Genomic DNA, 23,136 nt, shown 5'->3' with positions numbered 1-23,136 from the left:
TATAGTTATGAATAAGAAGTTCTGGTATTCTATTGCATTATATAGTAAAATGACTATAGATCATAAGAATACACCATATAATTTTTCTAAAAATGTTTAAAAGATGGATTTTAAATATTTTCACTATAATAAAATGACAAGTGAGGAGACTGATGTTTACCCTGATTTGAACATTACATAATATAAGTGTCTATAGAAAAACAAAATTGTGCCACAAAATTATATATGCATTTAAGTGTCTGTTAACAATCTTAGAATCATATATTCCAATTCAATGCAATATGTTTCATAGTAGAACAAAGATATATATGTATGCAGTTACTGTTGTGAAAACTATATATAAGTATTTGAATCCATATAAACATATGTGTATAAGTATATATATTTAATATCCAAAATAATGAGAAATAATTATATAATTGTAGTTTAATTTCTGTGTCTGGAGAAATGCCTGGTACTCAGAATTCATTTATTTCATTCTCCAGTCTGCATTTCCTTTTCCTTTGAAAACATCCTGTGTTGATCTTGGCTGTTTCCCAGGTGAAATAACAAAACCTTTCAGAGGTGAATACTTTTTTGACAGAGAATTCCCAAACAGCTAGAGCAAGTACAGAGACCCTTGGAAATCCATCTTAAAGACATTTTAGTTAAACAGAGCTCAGGTAAAATTCTGGGTGGGTAGGCCAGTCACCCCACTGCACCAATGCCAAAATGTCCCCAATAACCTTTCATATAGAAAGATATTGAAAATTTTCTTAGGTTGTTAAATAGGAAATACAGAATGCCAAACTGTGAAATACAGCAAAAAGAGTTCCAAAGTAGGAGTTCATATCATTGAACACTCACATCAAAATAAAAATAAAGAATCTGAAATATAAGGGTGTATAAAGTAGATTTAAATATTTTATAGGGCTTCTAAATATGGCAACACATTAAAATATTGTAAATATGATAAAGGATAGGAACTGAATGAATTTCTGAGAGTTTCATTTTATATTCAATGAATTCAAGAAATACTTTTTATGGGTACTGGATAGGAAATAAATATAACACAAACTTTATTAAGAGAAAGATAGTTGACAAGAAAATTAAAATGTTGACAAACATTAATGAGTTGTAAGAAATAGATCCCAGTGTAAACTAAAAATCAGAGCTTTAGTATTAAAGTATATCATTCTTGGGTTTATAATTTGATACATGTGTAAAATATGTCACCACTATATTTTGTTTTGAATAACCAATTTGTTGACTATTGTAATTCAGAAAAGGATTATAGTTTGGGAGAGGCTAAAGAAACAAACCAAAAATACACAGAGAAAACAGGCAAGAATTCTGTTTCATCAAAAAAAGAGAGGGGAAAAACATTCCAATAAAGCAAGGGATAGAAAGAAATAAGCTTGTAATCCTGAATGCAGTAGGAAAACATGATCTTCGAGGGACAGGCATGGTGGTGCAGTGGGTTAAGTTGCTGTGTGAGGCACTAGCATCCTGTATAAGGGTGCTTGGCAGCTGCCCCTGGGCCTACATCAGGGAGCACCGTGTCCAGGTGGCTGTGCTGTGTGAGCATGGAGACTTGCTGTGAGCAAACCTCGTTCTGAACGACCCGAGGTCCGGTGTGCTGAGTGGCTGGGTCTGACTCCTTTCCAGGTGGGACTCATTAGCAGAAATCAGGCAGACTGTGGAATGCTGTGGTTGGTGTTACGCTGAGCCGGCTCGCACCAGAGCACAAGAGCTGAGCAGTTGATTTTCAGAAGCCATGTGAGACAGAAATGCAAACTCACCAGGAAGCTTGTTTGTGAATTGCACAAGATCGAAAATCACCCAGCAGAGTGTCTTCAGTGCAATAAGTGAGAGTATGAAGTGTCCCTGTGTACTGAAATGAGCACTGAGGGGGCACTGCCAGGATAGGGAGTAGACAATCAAGAGTGAACAGAAAGTGTTACAAGTAAAAACAGTCAAAGTAGAACTCACCCTACTCTTCCCACCACTTCGGAGTCCGCAGTGCTGGAGATGGACGGCTGTGCGATCTCTGTGTCCACTGTTTTCCGAAACACAGCGGCCGGAGTGGAATACATGAGGGACATGGCCAGCGCACAACAGAGAGTGCTCTTTGAAGCCTTCCAAGACTGCCCCTGTGTGAAGAGTTTAGAAATAATGCCCTGATCAATCTCAAAAGAGCTGCATTGGCAACAATCAGCATTAACTGACACTTACTATGTTGTGACGTGCATTTTTATATGGATCGACTGTTTATATAATACTGTATATTTGTGTATATGTGTTTTATGTATATTTTAAAATTGTATGTAAAACCTGTTGAATCTGCTCACAAAAATAAATAAATAAATAATAAGGGTGCTTGGTTTGAGTCCTAGACACACCATTCCTCTGATGCACTTTCCTGCAACTGATCATGAAAGGCAGCAAACAATGCTCAAATTCTTGGGTTTCTCCCACCCACTCAGGAGAACTGAATGCAGCTTCTGGATCCTGGCTTCAGCCTGGCATATCCCTGGCTGTTGCAGGTATACCAAGGGGCAAACCAGCAGATATATGTCTGTCTCTCCCTCTCTCTGTCACTCTGACTTTTAAGTAAATAAATCCTTTAAGAAAGACAAGTGATCCTCAGAAATAATGAAAACCAAATAAGTTTTACAAATTCTATAAGAGATGCTACAAAAAGCAGATTTTAAAAGATTAAGTGTGCACATTTTTAATTTTTATGACACTTTTTTTGAAAATATGAACAAAGTTTCTGTCATCATTCTTTTTTTTTTTGAACCAAATCTTTCATTTATTGCCACAATTGAAAAGATATATTTCAAATCATTTTTCATGTTTTCTGTTTTTGCTTTTGCTTACTGTCACAGGATTTCATCCCATGTGACTTGAACTGCAATTGAAATAAGCAACATCTTGTTCTTTTTTGACTGAATTCAACATGCATAAAGAATTCTATGGCTTGGATCCTATGGCTCAAAAAGGTTTGGAAAACATAGCAAGCAGCATCTATTTAAAAAAATCCTAGGGTTGCAAAATATCACAAATTGACTTTGCACACTCAGATTGAAGACATATAAAAGACAAAACAAAAAAGAGGTGATAATACTCAACTGCAATTGCATGATCATCTACTATACCAGCAGCACTGAAATACATTTTTATAAAGCTCTGCAGATATTAAACCCTTTCACCAGCTAAAGTCATGGAAACGCTCTCTTTAAGGCAGAAAATATTTAAGAAGGTAAAGTTACCTTATTTTTATTCTTTGTACCTGTAAAATCACTTATGTGGATTTTGTTACAATTTCAAAACATGGTGTCCTGTTAATGTATTTCCTAAATTAAGCCACTAAGTTTTCTTATTCAATGTGGAAGACATTCATCAAAAGGCCATTAAATATTTTTACAATCAAAAAATATAGCCCCAATACAAACAAAGAAAATTAGACCTTTTTCCTTTTTAAAACTGTCAAGGAAAAAAAATTAAGGTATACAGCAAAAACAGTAAAAAGAAGTAAAACATGAAACCTTACCAATTTGCTGTAAAGATATTAGAGTGTGGACCATGGCAACACCCTCTTTCCCCTGGAAATCCCTAACTCCCTCATTTTACAGCCCTTGGTATGCATTTTATCCTGACTCTCTTCTGTCCTTCTTCAACCATGGGCTGAACAAATTTGGCATCTTGAACCAAATACTGGTATAAGTACAGGTGGTAGTTTTTTTTTTTTCCAGTGCAACGCAGGCCCAGGATAAGGATGAAATGTAGGACATATAACTTATGCCCATTCCAAGGCTTCCAGTTAAGCTGAGCACATAGCAGTACTGCAAGTAGAAATGATTAAATAGAATCATCTTTTTTCTAGTATTACAGACAGGTATTGCAGCTGGGTCACTGAAAATGAACCCCAGGTCCACCCCAATCCCTCAAACGAGCCACAGCTGTGGTTAACAATGATTCATTTGCATTTTATTATTTCATCAAGAGAAGAAACAAAAACTGTCTGGCTTTCTTCACACCAACCAATAATTTCGCATTTTAAAGTTTGGGATGTATTCCATAATGAGCTGAATCAAAAATCTATTTGAAAAATATATATTTATATAAAAAAAAAGATTCAGGTTGTTTGCACATAAAACATCAATTGATAAGTTTGTTTTGTCTTTGATTCCATGTTGCTGGAAAAAGTTTGACCAAGCTTGCATGCTAATTTGTCCTTAGTTGCAAGTATTATAGGCATTATCACCCACGGAAAAAACTAACCGCAATGGCCACACATTCACAGTGTTAATATTGGCAAAAACTGTGATACTAATAGTATACATGGGCAATAGTAATTAGGACATGACAAATGTAAAAACAATTCACATTCTCATAAATAACATATAATGTGATTACTCTCAATAGAATTGAGTAATCTGTTAGAACCCATAATAGAATGAGTCTTGGCTGCTCCACTTCTTATCCAGCTTGCTGATAATGCACTTGGGAAAGCAGTGGAAAAGGTCCAAATGCTTGGACCCTTGTACCCTTGTCGGAGAACATGAAGAAGCTTCTACTTCCATTCCAGTCCAAGTCATTGCACCCATTTGGGAGTGAGCTATTGGACGGGGAAATCACTTTCTTCCTCTTCTCTCTCCCTCTTTTCATTTCAAGTAAACAAATAACTCTAAAAGAAAATAAACAATTAAGATTATATTTAAGAATAAATATTATAGAGCATCAGGATTTGCAATCAAGAACACATGACTGTTTAAGCCAACAGAAAACTTTAAGATGACTGTGTCTAGAGTGACACTGAGGAATATTTCAAATCTAATGTCAAACTGTATCTCATCACAATCCAGATAAAATTAAGGGAAATGAACTTGAATGGGTGAAGGAATATACAGGGTGAAGGAATATACAGGATATAGGTATTACTGAAAAAATGTGTACGTGAAAGTGGACAAGAAAGCTTAGACATTTCGTTGAGTTAATAACCTCTCAGTAAAAACAGTAACCAACAATGTTAACTGTTGCCTACAACTTGGGTACTGACTGTTGTTATAAAATAGTGACAGTAATACAATCAAATAAAAATAAATGATAAGTGATGTTCATATAACTGTATAAATTGTGATTAGGATAGAACTGAGCAGTTTTGTAGATATAATTACCAAGTGGCAACTAAACAAAGAGATTCAGTGAAAATAGTCTTTATAATCATATTTTTAAAATGATTGCAAATCACAGGAACTTAAGATAATGTTACCTTACAGAAGAACCCTGACAGAATGATTTCCTTATGTAAAATGATGCTATTGAAAATGTCAATGGTAGCAATAAATTTGGAGTTCCCTAAAAACTTCCAAATAGAAAAAAAATTGTGTGATTCTGATAGCATGAAGCAATACATAGGTGTTAGATCATTCAGAAATATTATAAACAGCAAATATTCCAAGATAACTTAGAAAATTTCCATGGAGCTGATAAACTTACAATGAAAAATACATATATTCATAATGCCAGGACCAGGATATATAAGAACTTGAAATTATATATAGGTGATAACATTAAATTCAAAGGCAAAAACAAAAAGGAATTTAAATTCTATGACAACAATGATACTGTGGTAACTATAAGTAGATAGAGTAATTTTGTAAAAAACAGTGAATGTGAAGAAAATGTGAGCAAATTTAGTAAACAATTATTCATTATTATTACATGCTAAACCATATAAAATTTTCAGAAACTAAAATCCAGAAAAGATAATTTCCATTCCATAGTGATTTTAAAAGAACATCAACATCTAGAAAATTCATAAAATCAATAAAGAGTAAAAGACATCCCTGAAAGAGTAAAAGAGAATGCTAGTCTCAGATGGCTCTGGCATATTTTGAAGATAAAAATTCCTTATGTTACTTACAAAATTTTGAGAGAACTGACAAAACAATAAAAAGCCAACAAACATGTTCACAGTGCTGGCACAGGTACACACTATGATTAGATAATATAATTAGGCAATAGGCAAACAATCGAATACAAAAAAAAAAAAAAAAAAAAAAAAACAGATTAAAAGCTTGGCACGGCAGCCCTGAGGCCTCCAGCACAACTGTGTCCCACAAGAAGGTCAGAAGGGCGGAGGGCACCTGGGGGGCAGAACAAGCATCACCCCGCTGCTGGAGGCAGCACGTGGCCCTGCTGTCTCATCTCCCGACCCCACGCCCAGCCCGGGCACCCCTCCCCAGGGTGCACTCCTTCAAGGCCAGGTTCTCCTCCTCCAACAGCTTCTGCTTCCTTGAGGCCTGCAGCTCCAAGGGCAGCCAGCTGCTCTCCAAGGCCTCCCGGATGAAGCTGTACAACACCAACAGCCGCTCATGGGGGCATAGAAGGTCCCTTCGTGCAGGATGGTCAGGGCCGACTGGACAGCCTGCACCCTGCCCCCTGCCCTCCAGGAGCACCCATGGCCCCACGCGCCTCCTGCAGCAGGCAGCCATCTGGGAGGCACACTCACAGCAGCCTGAAACTGTACCCCCGCAGAACCCTCTGCTGCTCCTCCTCACACCTGGCCTTAGCCAGCAGCACGCTCAGCCACTCCACCACATCCGCCCTGAACCTCTGCTCTGGCTTCACCTCTTCTGCCATGAGGCTGAGGAAATGCGCGGGCAGCTCGAAGTTGGAGGCCTGCAGCGTGGTCCCCACGGGATCAGCAGCCAGCGGCTGCTCCTTGTGCCTGTGCAGGCTCTGGGGATGGGCCAGCCCTGCCTGGCTCAGCACACAGAACTATTTGGGCTCTCCTGATCAGGACTGGAAGCAGGGCCTTCTGGAACCTGATGGCCTCAAAACACTCGTGCGCCCCCTCCAAGCAGCTGATGTGCTCCGGGAACAGCTTGTTCTGCAGCTTGATCTTCGGTACTTCTCCTCCTCGGGGTGCAGGTGGAGGTTGTCCAGGTACTTGGCAGTGGTGTCCACGCCCAGCTTCACCCGGTCACGGGCTTTGTTGAATGTGTGGATCTTCATGATGGACACAGCCACTGAGAGAATGGCCTCCTTGATGCCGGCCTCCTGCTGGTCCCTGCTCAGGGTGGCCCCGTGAGCGCGCAGGTGAAGTACACGCCGGGCACCGCCAGGTGAACTGAGCCCTCCTCTTTGGTCTCAGGGACCGCGTTAGTCCCTTGTGCCTCAGGGCTCCCACGGACAGTGGCCTGGGCTCGCAGCTTCTCCCTCACCTGGTTCCCCATGGAGTCCTGCGACTTTGGGTCCCAGCCCGGGGCTGGTTCTGCTCCAGCTGCCGCCATCTGTGCCTCATTGGTGGGTCCCTGGAGAGGCTGCCTCAGAGCCAGCTGGTTGGGTTTCTCTTCTTCATGTTGGCTGGGGGGGGGGGAGTGGTTGGGTGGTGGTAGTGGGGAGGGAGGGGGCACAGCCCAGTCAGGATGGGCTCAATTACTATATTTATAGGAAAAATATGGGCACAGAGAAGTGCATTTTGGACAAGTTCAAAAATCTAAAATAGTTTAATTTTTCATTCTCTAAATGTTCATGAAAGTAAATATAAATTTCCTGTCAATGAGTATGTTGACACTAGAGCCTAGAAGATTCTGAAGTGCTATGAACATAATAGTTACCCGGACATCATCCAAAATATACAGGGAGTTATATGACCTCAAAATGAAAAATGCAAACATCATGTTTTCTCTGATGTGTATTGGCTAATATAGAGTATTAAATATATTTATTGTATATGAGTGAAACTGTCATGTTGGGATTTGATTATTTATAGTGCTTGTCTATACTCCCATGAACAGTGGTTTTTCTATTTTTGACTTGTTGAACTTTTATTTAGTGATGCATTATGCCTGTGACTATAAAGTAAGTAAAAATGTGATCCCAAAAATTCAAAAAGAAAGTAAGGAAGAGGGAAGAAGATAAAAATCATTACATCCTGGCCAGCACCGTGGCTCAATAGGCTAATCCTCTGCCTTGCAGCGCTGGCACACCAGGTTCTAGTCCCGGTTGGGGCACCAGATTCTGTCCCGTTTGCCCCTCTTCCAGCCCTGCTCTCTGCTGTGGCCAGGGAGTGCAGTGGAGGATGGCCCAGGTGCTTGGGCCCTGCACCCGCATGGGAGACCAGGAGAAGCACCTGGCTCCTGGCTTCGGATCAGCGCAGTGCGCTGGCTGCAGTGTGTCGGCCGCGGTGGCCATTGGATGGGGAACCAATGGCAAAGGAAGACCTTTCTCTCTGTCTCTCTCTCATTGTCCACTCTGCCTGTCCAAAAAAAAAAAAAAAATCATTACATCCTTAGAATTGTACCTTTGAAGCACATTTAATATGTTCTCTTTATATTAGTTAAAATAAATTATTAAAAACATACGATCCATTCTATTGAGTGTGACAAGGTATTTAATTCTGCCCCGTGACTTGCCTGATTTTCCTCAAGAATGTATTTTTGTCATATTGTGCTCAACAGTAGATGATATGTAAAATGCAACTGAGAAAGGGATACCAAAGAACTGTGCATTCTCTTTGAACCAGACTGTATTTAGCTGTTTTCCCATGCCACTAACAAGAAGGTGGATTGTCAGCTAGGACAAGAATCAGAGGTCATATGGGGTGCTGTCACCATGGGCAGAAGATTTACCTGCTCTGCCAAAATGCTGGTTCCTCATGCACTTTAGTGGTATGTGTTCTTTTATGAAGTGTGTTTACATAATTTTCTTTTTTATTGGTTTGTCTTATTGTTGAGTTATAAACATAAATAGACAATACTTTCAGTTGTCAACAGTACTAAAATTCCAACAATGTGCCTTTTCACTCTCACTATTCTCATTATTAAAGATAAATTTTCAGCAATGATAACCCATAAAATCATATGATAAAGGAAGACTAGAGACTGTTCCCAGACAATAAATCAATTTAATTCCAGATGCCATCTTAGCTTGATTTATCTGGTACTCTAAAAGCATAGACCACATGCTATGTCATAAGTCTCAGCAAATTCAAAAACTTTGAAATAATATCATGCATCATCTTAGATGAGAAATGGAATGAAGGTGGAATTCAACAACTCAGGACTCTCTAGATCATATGGAAACACATTGCGACTGAACAACATGCTTTTGAATTAACAGTGGGTCATACAAGAAATTAATACAGAATATAAAAAGGAATGGGATACAGCAAAAGCAGTGTTAAGGGTGAAGTTTACAGCAATCAGTGCTTACATGAAAAAATTGGAAAGATACCAAATAAATGAGCTGTCAATGCATCTCAAGGACCTAGAAAAACAACAACAAATCAAACCCAAAATTAATGAGAAAAGAAATGATTCAAATGCGAGAAGAAATAAACAAAAATGAAATCAGAAAAATGATACAAAAAATTGGTGAAATAAAGAGCTGGCTTTTTGAAAAAATAAGCAAAATAGATCTACCACTGGAGCAAATAACCAAAAAAAAAATGGAGCAGACCCAAATTAATAAAACCAGAGATGAAAAAGTATATGTAAGAACAGGTAACACAGAAATATAAAGAGTCATCATAAAATATGACAGTTTTGACAAAACTATAAATTTAAAGAATGAAACAGGTCATTGCACTCCAATCATAGGATGAAAAAAAATCACCATGCTAAGGCAGATCATAATTAAACTGCATAAACCCAGAAATAAAGATAAATGTTAAAAGCCCTGTAAAGAAAACAATGGGTGTTTTTTTTTTTTAACAGAGGATCAATTGAATGTTAACAGCATACATTGTAGGGTGCGTACAAATTACATGACTCTCAGAAACATCCTTCAGGTATTGAATGAAAATAGTGTTCATGTAGTATTATTCATATGAGGAAAATATCTTTCAAAACCCAAAATGAAGAGTTAAATGTTAAAATAAAAATGTTAAAAATATTTTACTTATTGTGATTGACATACAAATTTGAGAATTTGGTGTAAAATATTATATTACATTTAAAAAGAATACTAAAATAATCCTAATCTCTTTAATCAAGCCACTTTAGATGATAATCTTAAAAGAATTATTTAAGTCGCTAAAGATATATACACTAAAGCAAATTTCTAAAAGGTTAGCTTACATTTGTTGAATTCTCTAAAATGCAAAAATAAAGGAATTTGGTGAAAAATACTTAATTGTGATTACATAAATTGAAAAGTAAAAATCAATGAATATAAAACTCATTCCACCTACTAGAAAAATTCTGAGAAAGTATATCTAGAGCTACACTTTGGGAAAATTCAGTGAATGATAACTCTGGAGTTATAAAAATTAAGAAAGTTTAAAAATGTGTGACTTTAAAGTGTGTAAGATTATGCTTATCCTAAGAGAGTTCAGAGAGACTGTACATTAATGTTGCCAGGGAAACTTCACAGAATTTTGAGTGACCTGATGACATTACTGTGAAAGAAAATCAAGCAGCAATGTCACAGTACGAGGATTTACTTAAATAAGAATATTAAGTACACACATATCTGGCACTGGGTCTGTGGCACAACAGGTTAAGGCTCCGGCCTGCAGTGCTGGCATCCCATACTGGTGCCAGTTGTAGACCCAGCTGTTCCACGTCCAATCTCTCCCCGTTGATGTGCCTGGGGAAAGCAGTGGAAGACAGACCAAGTCTGTGAGCCCCTGTACTTGCATGGGAGAACCAGAAGAAGCTACTGGCTACTGACTTTGGATCAGCTGAGCTCCAGCCATTGCGGCCATTTTTCTGTCTTTCTCTCTCTCTCTACTTCTCTCTGTAACTCTTTCAAACAAATAAAATAAATCTTTCAATAAAAAACCTGCATATATCAATAACTGCAATCACAAAACCAGAAAGGATGCTCACAATATTAAATATACCACTGATACTGTAAGTAAAACTAAATAACTTAATCGGAGTTCCAATAAAATCACTACCAGATATAAGGGAGTTTGGAGAAAAAGAATCCATTTCAAACAGTTTAAAAATGTAAATAGAGCATCTTAAGTATGAAGAGATAACTGTACTTTACACAGTATATTATAGGAAAGGTACACATCAATGGCAAAATTCAGGAAAAATAAATTGATATGTGGAATAGAATACCATGGCAAACATTCTGAAAATTTGTAGAGAGAATTACAGAACTTTGAGCAGGTTTGTGATAGGAAAATGCAAAGCAAGATTGCCACAGCTATATTATCACCATTGGCTTACTTGGATGTTAGTGAACTATACATGGTATAGCATTAGATGCAAAGGCAATGAAAACAGATGTACATATCATGGAATAATGTATGCTGTGATTACTATGAAAAGAAATGAATATTAATGGTATGAAAAGCAGATAGACAACTTTCTGTTATTCTTCACTGCAACTACATCTATATTGAAGAACATGAAAAAATACCACAAACATGATTGAAAAAAGATCATGCCTTGTTCTACAACATATGAGCACAGACTTCCATATCGAGATTACGCTTAGAAAAACCTTAAAAATTAAACTCAAACTTAGTTCCACAAACATCCAAAAAAGTAAAAAATATGTTATCTAGAAAGGGTGAATAATTACAGTAGAGTAACAATGTCTGAGAACTTGTACATGACAGTTTCCAGGAGACTTACAGAAATTTGAGATAGGTGATGATTTCACAATCAGAAAGCTAAGCAATCTGGTCAAAGGTTAAGAGTACTAGGGTTGACTCAGACTAAGATATTACAAATATGCACTGCTGATAGCTATAATTTCAAAGAAAGCTTAAAAAGGCATTCAGCTGTTATTACCATAAAAATGGATAATTTTGTGGAAGAAACAATGACAAAATGAGTGAATACAGGCAAAGTGGGTGAAAAGCAGATGATTACAATTACACTAAAAATGGAAAAGAGAAAATTTCAGCAAACATAACAAAGATCATAGAAGCTCTTACCAACTGAGGCAGTGTTGTGGTGCAGTGGATATACCCACCATTTGGGATGACTTCATCTCAGAGTGCCTGACCAAAGTCTCATCTATTCTCCACTGCTGACCCAGGGCTCTGCTTATGTACACTGGAGGAAGTAAACAATGGCCTGTGTTCCAGTCAGGGACCTCCTTGTTACATTTAATGAAACCAAGTTTCTTTTCTTTTCTTTTCTTTTTTTTTTTTTTTTTGACAGGCAGAGTGGATAGTGAGAGAGAGACAGAAAGGTCTTCCTTTTTGCCGTTGGTTCACCCTCCAATGGCCACCATGGCTGGCATGCTGCAGCCGGCGCACCGCACTGATAATGGAACCAAGTTCCTAACATTCAGCATGGTGGTATCTTGCATTTGTGGAGTCACTTTCCTGCCTGTACCAACAGAAATGTCAGGGTGACCCTGCAGGTGTTTCCATCTTGGCCTCCACTTCAGGGCTACTAGGGGGCATTTTCCACAAGTGCTATCAACTTTTCCCAATATTACAAATATGTATTTTATTGTGTATATATTATATACTTTATTATACACACACACACACAAACATATATATATATATATATGGTGCTGATTTTTCATGGACTGAAATCACTCTGTGATATTTTTTCGGCAACACTGAAGATTATTTTTAAGCAAATATGCTTAAGCAGAGGAATTTTTTAAAATTCTTTTTGAATGAGACAGTCTTTATTGATTGTGTACCTACAACCCTGATCATGTTAGCAATGTTGTTTTGAGCCAGGTCAGAAAGTTAACCTGCACAGGTTTGCTAATAAGGGATTGTTGATGTTTCAAAAAACTGTGAATTTTCCATAATTTCTGAAAGTTTCCTCATATTCATAACATCATGTTGCATGCTTTGAATATACAGAAATTTGTCAATCATATCCAACAATCTTGAAAAAATTTAAACAAATATAAAGTACCAGGCTCCCATATCAACATATAAATTCAAAATAACTCAGGAGATATATTTTCAGGATTGGGAAGATTTTTATGGAACAGAATAAATTTAAAAATACTCATAATTTTGAGCAAACAAAATTCCTACTCTGAAAGTGCAAATGCAGAGGGCAGGCTGTGAAAGGACAATGTAAGGGCTAAGATGATACCCAAGTGTCAAATTACAGGGCACTTGTGCCCCTCCAAAACCTGAACAAAAACCCCAAATCAAACAGAACATTTGTTTTTGCGTTATCCACTCTAGATGACTACGTTATTGGAAACAGAAAATGGAGAGACCCCTAGAAGCAGCTGTGCTGAGAGGCCAGCATCCTGGAAGAGACCCTGCTGCCCACATATTTAGAAAACTGGGGGGAATCAGGTCCTGGCAGGGAAGGATGGAGGAGCCCAGGGCAGCACAAACTACAGCTCCCGTCCCTCATGCACCCCACACACGGAGCCCACATTCTCCCTAATGCCCACCCCGTGCCCACTGCACAGTCGGGGAAACACAGGGCTGCTGCCACACAGCTGCCTGGGGATGGCTCTGGGGATGAGAAGTCGCTAAGAGCAGGGAAGGGGCAGGGTGTCGGGGGTCCCGGGTGCCAGTGCAGACCCCGACCCCCGGGTCTGAGGGGACCAAGGGAAGCGCTGGGCCAGCGGCAATATGGCGCCACAGATTTGGAGACGAGCTCTGGGAGGCCCGCGTCCTGCCAGCTTCTCAGAAGCTTCCACGGCTGCTTTACGCCTCTCCCGACACCTGGGCGCACACACTCACCATGTCGTGGTTTTCAGCTCCAGGTGTCCAGCGTCCCCCGGTGATGAAGGTGGAGGCCACGGAGCCCGACTTACTTCGGGAGCATCGGGGCAGTGGAGCCATCTCCTAGCACCTCGCTCCTGCCCAGAACTGTTAGATGACTGTGACGTCAAGACCCCACGTGATGACGCGGCATGGACATCGTCGTGCCTGATTGGACAGCATGCATGGCTGTGAGCACACACAATGTCACAAAGTTTGCAGCCCATCAACATCCTGCAAGGCAATGGGTCCCTGACTTCAGGTTGTGCTGGGTGGGAGCAGCAGGAGGCGAGGCCTGGGTGCAGGTCGGACTCCACCTCCCCAGGCGGGAGGCCTCTCCCCTCTGCTCCTGCACCCGCCAGGTCCCTCCTGTGGCCCTGTCCTCCCTGATGGGTCCCTGCTGGAGCTCTCGGTGCAGTAACTGCTTCAGTGAGTCACAGTTCTGTGCATCGGCCTCTGGGCTTTGTTTTCTTCGTATTGTGACTCATTTTCCTGTTGGGTCGTTTGTGTTACTTTTTAGTATTGATTGGAAGAAAGCTGAAAGACATCCCATGATTGAATCCTTTTTTTTTCCTTTTCTCCTGTCAGCATTTGTTTTCTACTCTGCCTATTGACCTTTAATATTTTCTATTTGTCTTTTGCTGTGCATGGTATTCTAGTGGATTTTAAAAATATTGATCCTTCCAGCAATCTTGTTAAATTCATGTATCAGTTGTATTTCTTTTTAGATTTTATGGACTCTCTCTAAATATACCCATCATATTAACATTTTATTGGTTAGAAATCTTTACACCTTATTTTTTCTTTTTGCTCTCCCCTCTCCCCACTACTCCTCCAATAAGAAGTTGGAGATAGTGGAGGTGCTGCTGTAGGCTTACTTCCAGGGGAAAAGCTGTCAATGATCCTGTATGTATTGTGTTGTTTGTTGTAGGATCCTTTTAAACAATATTGATCAGAGTATGGAAGGCACTTTTTTACTATACTGCTAGCAGGTTTTTTTTTGTAAATTTTATGCTAATTTTTAAATGTTTTCCACATTCAATCTAAATTGTCATGGGATTTTCTTCTTCAATTTTTCACTTACTTGGAAAATTTACATGGATTGTTTAAAAATGTTAACCACCTGTTGCATTCTTTCTTGTATCTCACTTGTTCTTCATTATATTTTCATATGTGATTTAATTTATTATAATAATACTAAGGATATATGCATCTGTGTATGAATGAGAGGCTTATACTTAATGCATATTTCAAGTTTGGTCAACTTGCATCATCATCAATGTAATGCTGGTCTTCCAAATAAATTTGGAAATATTCTCTACTTATTTCTACCTTGGTACGGCTGGAAATAAAGGTGTGTTTAAATATTTTGTATTTCTTTTTTTTTTCCCAAAGATTTATTTATTTTTTGAAAAGCAGAGTTACAGGGAAGCACAAGCAGAAAGAGGGAGAGAAAGAGAGAGAGGTAGAGTTACAGTGAGAGGGGGAGAGAGAGAGAGAGAGAGAGAGAGAAAGAGACAGTAAGAGAGAGAGAGAGAATCTCCATCTGCTGGTTTATTCCCCAAATGAACACAAAGGGCCAGAGCTGGGCTGATCTGAAGACAGGAGGCAGGAGCTTTCTCCAGGTACCCCACGCTGGTGCAGGGACCCTAGCACTTGGGCCATCTTCCACTGCTTTCCCAGGCCATCAGCAGAGAGCTGGATCAGGAGTAGAGCAGCCAGGACTCAAATCAGCACTCATATGGATGCTGGCACCACAGGCAATAGCTTTACACCTTATGCCACAGCACTGGCCCTGGAATATTTTGTATTTCTTTACAAAAGTTTTGCTTCTGTAACTTTTTAATTGGTTGGTAATTTTCATATTGTGATTCAATTTACTTGTTTCAGGTAAGAGTTTTGCTATTTTATATTATATTTGGTTTTGGGAATTTGATGTCCAAAATATAGTAGATTTTAATCTCTAGTCAAATTTTTCTTCCTAAACATTTTACAGATTTTTTTTAGCTTCTTGACAAGGCTATATTCTATGTAAAGCATTGTTTCAATTCCCTGAAACTGGATATTAGTGTTACTTTCCCCTGTATTTTCTTAATTACTTTTACTCATAGTTGATTAATTTTGGAACTTTAAAAAGTAGATCCTTCTTTATGGTGCTTTTTAAAAAGCATTTCATATTATGGTATATATACACTATAGAATACAACTCAGTGATAAAAAAAGAAATCATATTTTTACAACAAAATTGATGCAACTAGAAACCATTACATTAAGTGAAATAAACCATTCCCAAACAGATAAATAACATGTGTTTTCCCTGATCTGTGGTATTATAATAAATTGAAGTGAAATTGACATTTTGAGCTTTGATGATTTTTATAGAAAGATTTTATTTAATAAATATAGATTTCATACATCCCACCTCCTACTCCATTTCCCATCCCATTCTGCATTAAGATCCATTTTTAATTATCATTACATACAGAAAATCAACTCTATACCAAGTAAAAATTTTAACAGTTTGTACCCACACACACATACTTACACTTAGGGGTATGTCAGAGGGAATATGTGCCCAACTGTACATCTCACCCTTCTCTTTATTTTTTGCCACTCTTATTTTTAACAGGGGTGAATTTTCAATTGGTTTTAAACACCTGAGAATAATACTGTGTTAAGTAAAGTGTTCAACCAATGGTATTAAGTAGAAAAAGAAAATACTAAAAAGAATAAAATAGTAAGCTCTTCCTCAACAGTTAGGACAAAAGCTGATCAAATCAATGCTTCTCATAGTGTCAGTTTTACTCCTACAGGTTTCCTTTTAGTTGCTCAGTTAGTTGTCACAGATCAGGGAGAACATATGATACTTGTCCCTTTGTGACTGCCTTATTTCACTCAGCATGTTTTCCCGATTCCTCCATTTTGTTGCAAATGACTGGATTTGATTTTTACGGCTGTGTAGTATTCCATAGAGTACATATCCCATAATTTCTTTATCCAGTCTACAATTGGTGGGCATTTAGGTTGATTCCATGTCTTAGCTATTGTGAATTGAGCTACAATAAACATGGAGGTGCAGATAGCTCTTTTATTTGCTAATTTAATTTCCCTTTTGTAAATTCCCAGGAGTGGGATGGCTGCGTCATATGGTAGGGTTATATTCAGGTTTCTGAGATATCTCCAAACTGTCTCCATAGTGGCTTTACCAGTTTGCATTCCCAAAAACAGTGGATTAGTGTGCCTTTTTCCCTACATCCTTGCCAGAATCTGTGGTTTGTTGATTTCTCTATGAAAGCCATTCTAACCAGTGTGAAGTGAAACCTCATTGTGCATTTCTCTGATGGCTAGTGATCCTGAACATTTTTCATGTGTCTGTTGGCCATTTGGATTTCTTCTTTTGGAAATTGTCTGGTCAAGTCCTTGGCCCATCTCTTAAGTGGGTTGTTTGTTTTCTAGTGGTGGAGATTCTTGACTCTCTGTAGATCATGGTTAATAATCCTTTATCAGTTGCATAATTTGCAAATTTTTCCTCCCATTATTTTGGCTGCCTCTTCACTTTCATGTTTCTTTTGCAGTACAGAAACTTCTCAATTTGATGTAATCCCAGTTGTTAATTTTGTGTTTGGCTGCCTGTGCCTCTGGAGTCTTTTACAAGAAATTTTTGCCTGTGCCAATATCTTACAGGGTTTCTTAGATGTTCTCTAATAATTTGGTGGTGTGAGGTCACAGATTTAGATCTTTGTTGAGTGGATTTTTGTGTAGTCTTACTTCATACTTCTTAGGAGTCTTACTTCATACTTCTGCATGTTGAAATCCGGTTTTCACAGCACCATTTGTTGATTAGATGGTCTTTGCTCCAGGAATTGGTTTTAGTTCCTTGATCAAATATAATTTGGCTCTAGATGTTTGGATTGCTTTCTGGTGTTTCAATTCTGTTCCATTGGTCTACTCATATATTTTTGTATCAGTACTAGACTGTTTTGATTACAATTTCCCTGTAGTATATCTTGAAATCTATTATTGTGATGCCTCCAGCTTTCTATTTGTTGTATCACATTGCTTTAGCTATTGGATGTCTCTTGTGCCTCCATATGAATTTCAGCATCATTTTTTCCAGATCTGAATATAATGTCTTTGGTATTTTAATTTGTATCACAAATTGCTTTCGCAAAAATTGACATTTTGATGATATTGATTCTTCCAATCCATGAACATGGAAGATTTTCCTATTTTTGTATCTTCTTCAATTTCTTGCTTTAAAGTTTTGTCATTTTCATCCTAGAGATCTTCAACATCCTTGGTTAAGTTTATTCCAAGGTATTTGATTTTCTATGTAGCTATTGTGAATGGGATTTATCTCAGAAGTTCTTCTCAGCTGTGGCATTGTCTGTGTATACAGAGGCTATTGATTTTTTTGTATTGACTTTATATCCTGCTACTTTACCAAAATCTTCTAAAACTTCCAGTAGCCTCTTGGTGGAGACTTTGGGATCCCCTATATATGTCATTTGCAAATAGGCTTGTTGGACTTCTTCCTTCCCAACTTGTATCCCCTTGATTTCTTTTTCTTGCCTAATGGCTCTGGCTAAATCTTCCAGTACTGTACTGTATAGCATAAATCAATATTTTGATGACAGAAAAACACTTTGTGTTGCCATATCTACCTTTGTTATGCCATAATCAATTGTGATTTTGTAAATAGCCTTGTGATACCATAAGCAACTGGAATATGATAAACAAATAATGTGGTATGGTAAACCAAATTTTTTATATCATAAGCAATAGTGAAATCTTAAAAATATTGTGACATTATAAAGCTACCATTTTGATGTTATAATCAATTGTGATGTCATAAAAACCTTGTGATATCATAAAGCTACCATTGTTATCTCATAATTAATCGTGATATTTTAAAAACACTGTGATGTTATTAAGCTACCATTGTCATGTCATAATAAATCATGATGTAAAAATCTTATGTTACCTAATCAACTGGAATGTGATAATTCACCATTGTTATATCATAAAGATAACATTGTGATAATGTATATTTCACTATTGTGATGTCATAATAAATATTGATACAATAAACCAATATTATGATGCAATAAACAAAAAATTGTCATATCATAAACCAAATTGTGATGTCATGACCAATTGTAAGTCCTAAAATTATTGCAATGCCTTAACTTATAATTGTGATGATAATCAGTTGTGATGCCATAAATCACTATTATTTTATAATCAATTGTGATATCACAAAAGCATTATGAAATATGCCAATATTGTGATTACATTTACATGAAATTCTGATTTCGCAAACCAACCATTGTGTTCTCACTGTGAATTTTGTCATAAAAACCATCGTGACATCAGAAACCTATCATTGTGTCATTATCATTGCAACATCAGAATATGTCCTAAAATATCATTGTTGTGTCATAATCCATTGTGTCATAATCCATTCAGCAGACTCATAGAATGGCAGATGTCCTAAATAGCACTCTGGCCTCAGAATCAGCCCTTAAGGCATTCGAATATGGCTGAAGAGCCCATGAGAGTATTTTAGGCATGGAAAGCCAAGACACTCTGGAAAAAAAAAAGAAGACCTAAATGAAAGATCTCTGTGAGTGAGATCCCAGTGGAAAGAACAGGTCATCAAAGAAGGAGGTACCTTTCTCTGAAGGGAGGAGAGAACTTCCACTTTGACTATGACCCTGTCAGGATAAGATCGAAGTTGGCGAATTCAAAAGGCTTCCATAACCTTGGCAACTTATGACTAGAGCCTAGGGAGATTACTGACGCCATAAACAAGAGTGTCAATTGTTAAGTCAATAACAGGAGTCACTGTGTTCTTACATTTCATGTGGGATCTATCCTTAGTGTGTTGTCCAATGTGAATTAATGCTATAACTAGTACTGAAACAGTATTTTACACTTTGTGTTTCTGTGTGGGTGAAAACTGATGAAATCTTTACTTAATATATACTAAATCGATCTTCTGTATATAAAGATAATTGAAAATGAATCTTGATGTGAATGGAATGGGAGAGGGAGCGGGAGACGGGAGGGCTATGAGTGGGAGGGAAGTTATGGGGGGTGAGCCATTGTAATCCATTAACTGTACTTTGGAAATTTATATTTACTAAATAAAAAATAAATAAAATAATAATAGTCCATTATGATATTGCCAAAAACATTGTGATGTCATTATCAATTGGGATGTGAAAACTACCATTGTGATATCATAAACCTCAATTTAATTTAATATGTTATCAGGGGATAAATGTCACTTTTTGGGTAATTTAAATATGAGTTTTATAATGCATACCAAATGTTATGTTTCAGAAAACTTGAATGTAAATAATATATATAAAATAGCATACAATTTTGAGGACTTCGGGTATTCTGTATCTTTCAATCAAAAGCTGAAGAAAATTTTTCATAGAAAGAACATCTGTTTAGTTACCACAGAATGGATAAAATATGTCATTTTTTTCTTTTAGAGACTGTCTTATTTCACAAAGTATAATAATGGTTTCCAGTTGCATCCATTTTGTTGTGAAAGACAGATTTTCATTTTTTTATTGCTGAGTAATATTCCACAGTTTATACATAGCACATTTTCTTTCCCCAGTCATCAGATGATGAGCAACTAGGTTGATTCCAAAATAGTTATTGTGAATTGAATTGCTATAAATGTGTGGCACAGATATTTCTTTCATATGCTGATTTCATGTTCTTTGGATAAATTCCCATTGATTGATCGTACGGTAGATCTATTTTCATCTTTCTGAGGAATTTCTATACTGTCTTCCATAATGGCTATTCTAGCTTGCATTTCCACCAACACTGGACTTGCTAATCTTTTTCTGCACATCCTCACTATTATTGATTTTTAATTTCTTTCTTGCCAATAATAACTTAAATTCGGGGCATTATAGAACTCATTTTCCTTCCCAGTACACCAAAAGAACTGGGGTTATGAGGAAAAAATAAATTCATACATGAAGAAACTTGAAGCAAAAGAAAATATAGGAGGTGTATTGTCATCTAAACACAACCATGAAAGAATGGACAATATTTCACCAAACTATTTCTGAAGACTTTTAACTTTGATTGATGAATATATTTTCCTTTCTCCTATATAGCAAGTATTTATTCTGTGTTCCATAAAACTGATAGTGACATTTCTTAAAACTAAAAGAAATTGATGAAGCAATTCTGTGATATTTATTAATGTCAAGTAACCTATCAGAATTTATTTATAAACAGAGAGAAAATAAGCACTTTTAAATATTTCAATATTGTTCATGATTCTACATTATCCAATATACTGTGCAAAATATTCTGGATTTATTTATAATCCATCCCAGTCACTATATATATGAAATGTCCTGCTTTGCTAAATACTCTCTGCAAATGTTTCACTTACATAGCATGTAGTTTCCTAAAGCCCTCCACTTTTCTTCTTACTTACTCCACATCCCAGTCAATACAGAAACATAGCTGCATCATCATTCTTTTACTGGATTCTAGGAAAATCAAGTAGTTAACGAGGAAAGATAGCTGTAAAGCAAAGACCAAGAATACCCAAGGGAGGTCAGGAAAGCCAATTCAACAAGTGAGATTACCAATATGTATACTGCATGCTCTGTCCTTTAATATATTTTTATTTTCTTGCATGAAAAGAGATCAGGGCTATTGAGTCTTTTGATAACTAAGGAGATACACAGTGCTGAAGAAAAGTGACTCTAGGACATCAGAGCTAACACAGAATCCCAGCAAACACAAATGACAACAACTTATGCACTTCATTCATGTTTCCAGAAATAGAATGAAGTAGAAAAAATAGAAAATTACAAAATGAAAAAAACAGAAAACTCATGCCAGACTAAGAAATTTAAACCTCTTTTTTTTCTAAAAGATACAATTAAATGTATCTAAATGGACGAAAACAATTTTTTTTTTTTAGAAATCACATTGGAGAAAGAACACTTAAAGACTACTGTGATTAGGCTGGCGCCATGGCTCACGAGGCTAATCCTCCACATGTGGCACCGGTACTCTGATCCTAGTCTCATTGGGGCGCTAGATTCTGTCCCGGTTGCCCCTCTTCCAGTCCAGCTATCTGCCCTGGCCTGGGAAGCAGGGAGGATGCCCAAGTGCTTGGGCCCTGCACCCACATGGGAGACCAGGAGGAAGCACCTAGCTCCTGGCTTTGGATCGGCACAGCGTGCTGGCCGTAACGGCCATTTGAGGGGTGAATGAATGGAAGGAAGACCTTTCTCTCTGTCACTCTTTCTCACTGTCTAACTCTGCCTGTCAAAAAAAGACTACTGTGACACCACCTAGAAGAAGTGAAAAACTGTTATTTCAACTAGCACCGTGACAGTGAGAATAAAAAGATGGGGAAAATATGACCAACAGAGTTAAGATGCACCAGTTGTGACAGTTGACAGAATTTGAGTGTAAAGAAAGGTAAGTGATTAACAGAAACATTGAATAGAGAAATTTCTCAAAATTTTTGAAAAATAATTTCCTGTCTAAAAACAGTGAGAAGAATTCAAAAACTGTAAATATCCACATCTTCAGAAAACCGGAAATTATATGGATGCTTGCATAACCTGGGAAGGGTTTACTCAAAAAAGTGTCTGAATTTCAGTAAAATAAGTGAGATTTGGATATGGAAAATTTTCCAATCAAGACTGTCCCTACACCTAATATTCCAAACCAAAAAGCTCCAAAGTCCAAAACTTGCTCAGGGTCACCATAAGAGGAAAATTCTACAGCTGACCTCATGTGAGATATTATGGTCAAAAAGTTTGCACACTGAGGCCGGTGCTTTGGTGCAGTGGGTTAAGGCTTCAGCCTGCAGAGCTACCATCCCAAAAGGGCACTAATTCAAGTGAATCCTTTTCTGCTCTCTGCTAATGTGCATGGGAGAGCAGAACAGGATGGCCTAAGTCCTTGGTCCCCTACAGCTACATGGGATACCCAGAAGAAGCTCTTGTTTCCAGGCTTTGGATAGGCTCATCTATGGACATTGTGGCCATTTGGGCACAGCAGATGAAAGAACTCTCTCACTCTCTCTCTCTCTTTGACTCTATTTTTTTTAAAATAAATCTTTAAAATTTTAAATGCTGGCACACTAAAAATATAGTATAAATTATATTCACTCCAACAATAAGTAAGTTTCATGTTTTCATGTTGAGACTTGAATCCCATCCCCAAAATTTCTTATGTAATCTATTCCAAAATCTTCCAAAAGTATTAGTCTCAAGCATTTCACATAAGGCACAGTCAATTTATATTGAAAACCAAAACATCTATACTCACATAGAAAATAGCAGGTAGACTGAACATGCAGCAATGTTAAAAAGAGTTGCAATGTTTCTATGGGGGTGCAAACTGTTGACATCTTTACTTAATGCATACTAAACTGATCTTCTGTAAAAAAAAAGAAATTATCAATT

At 37.4% G+C, this 23,136-nt stretch overlaps 2 long non-coding RNA genes and 1 pseudogene across 2 annotated transcripts in view; 1 reads left to right on the top strand and 2 right to left on the bottom strand.

Moving 5' to 3' along the window:
- Positions 1–23,136, top strand: part of LOC138847183 (uncharacterized) — a 95,170-nt gene extending 72,034 nt beyond the window's left edge. Inside the window, exon 3 of the long non-coding RNA XR_011384829.1 lies at positions 13,657–23,136. This is a non-coding gene — a long non-coding RNA (uncharacterized lncRNA). The remainder of the gene's footprint in view (positions 1–13,656) is intronic.
- Positions 446–13,769, bottom strand: LOC138847184 (uncharacterized). Its single transcript, XR_011384830.1, has 3 exons — positions 13,640–13,769; positions 4,533–4,672; positions 446–2,132 (listed from the first exon to the last, which is right to left on the bottom strand). It is a non-coding gene; the product is annotated as an uncharacterized lncRNA (long non-coding RNA).
- LOC138847258 (UBX domain-containing protein 6 pseudogene) lies at positions 6,039–10,693 on the bottom strand (annotated as a pseudogene).

The sequence above is a fragment of the Oryctolagus cuniculus genome, chromosome 20 (genome assembly GCF_964237555.1).
Source record: "Oryctolagus cuniculus chromosome 20, mOryCun1.1, whole genome shotgun sequence".
Classification (NCBI taxonomy): Eukaryota; Metazoa; Chordata; class Mammalia; order Lagomorpha; family Leporidae; genus Oryctolagus; species Oryctolagus cuniculus.
This window is presented reverse-complemented; position numbering and strand designations above follow the sequence as displayed.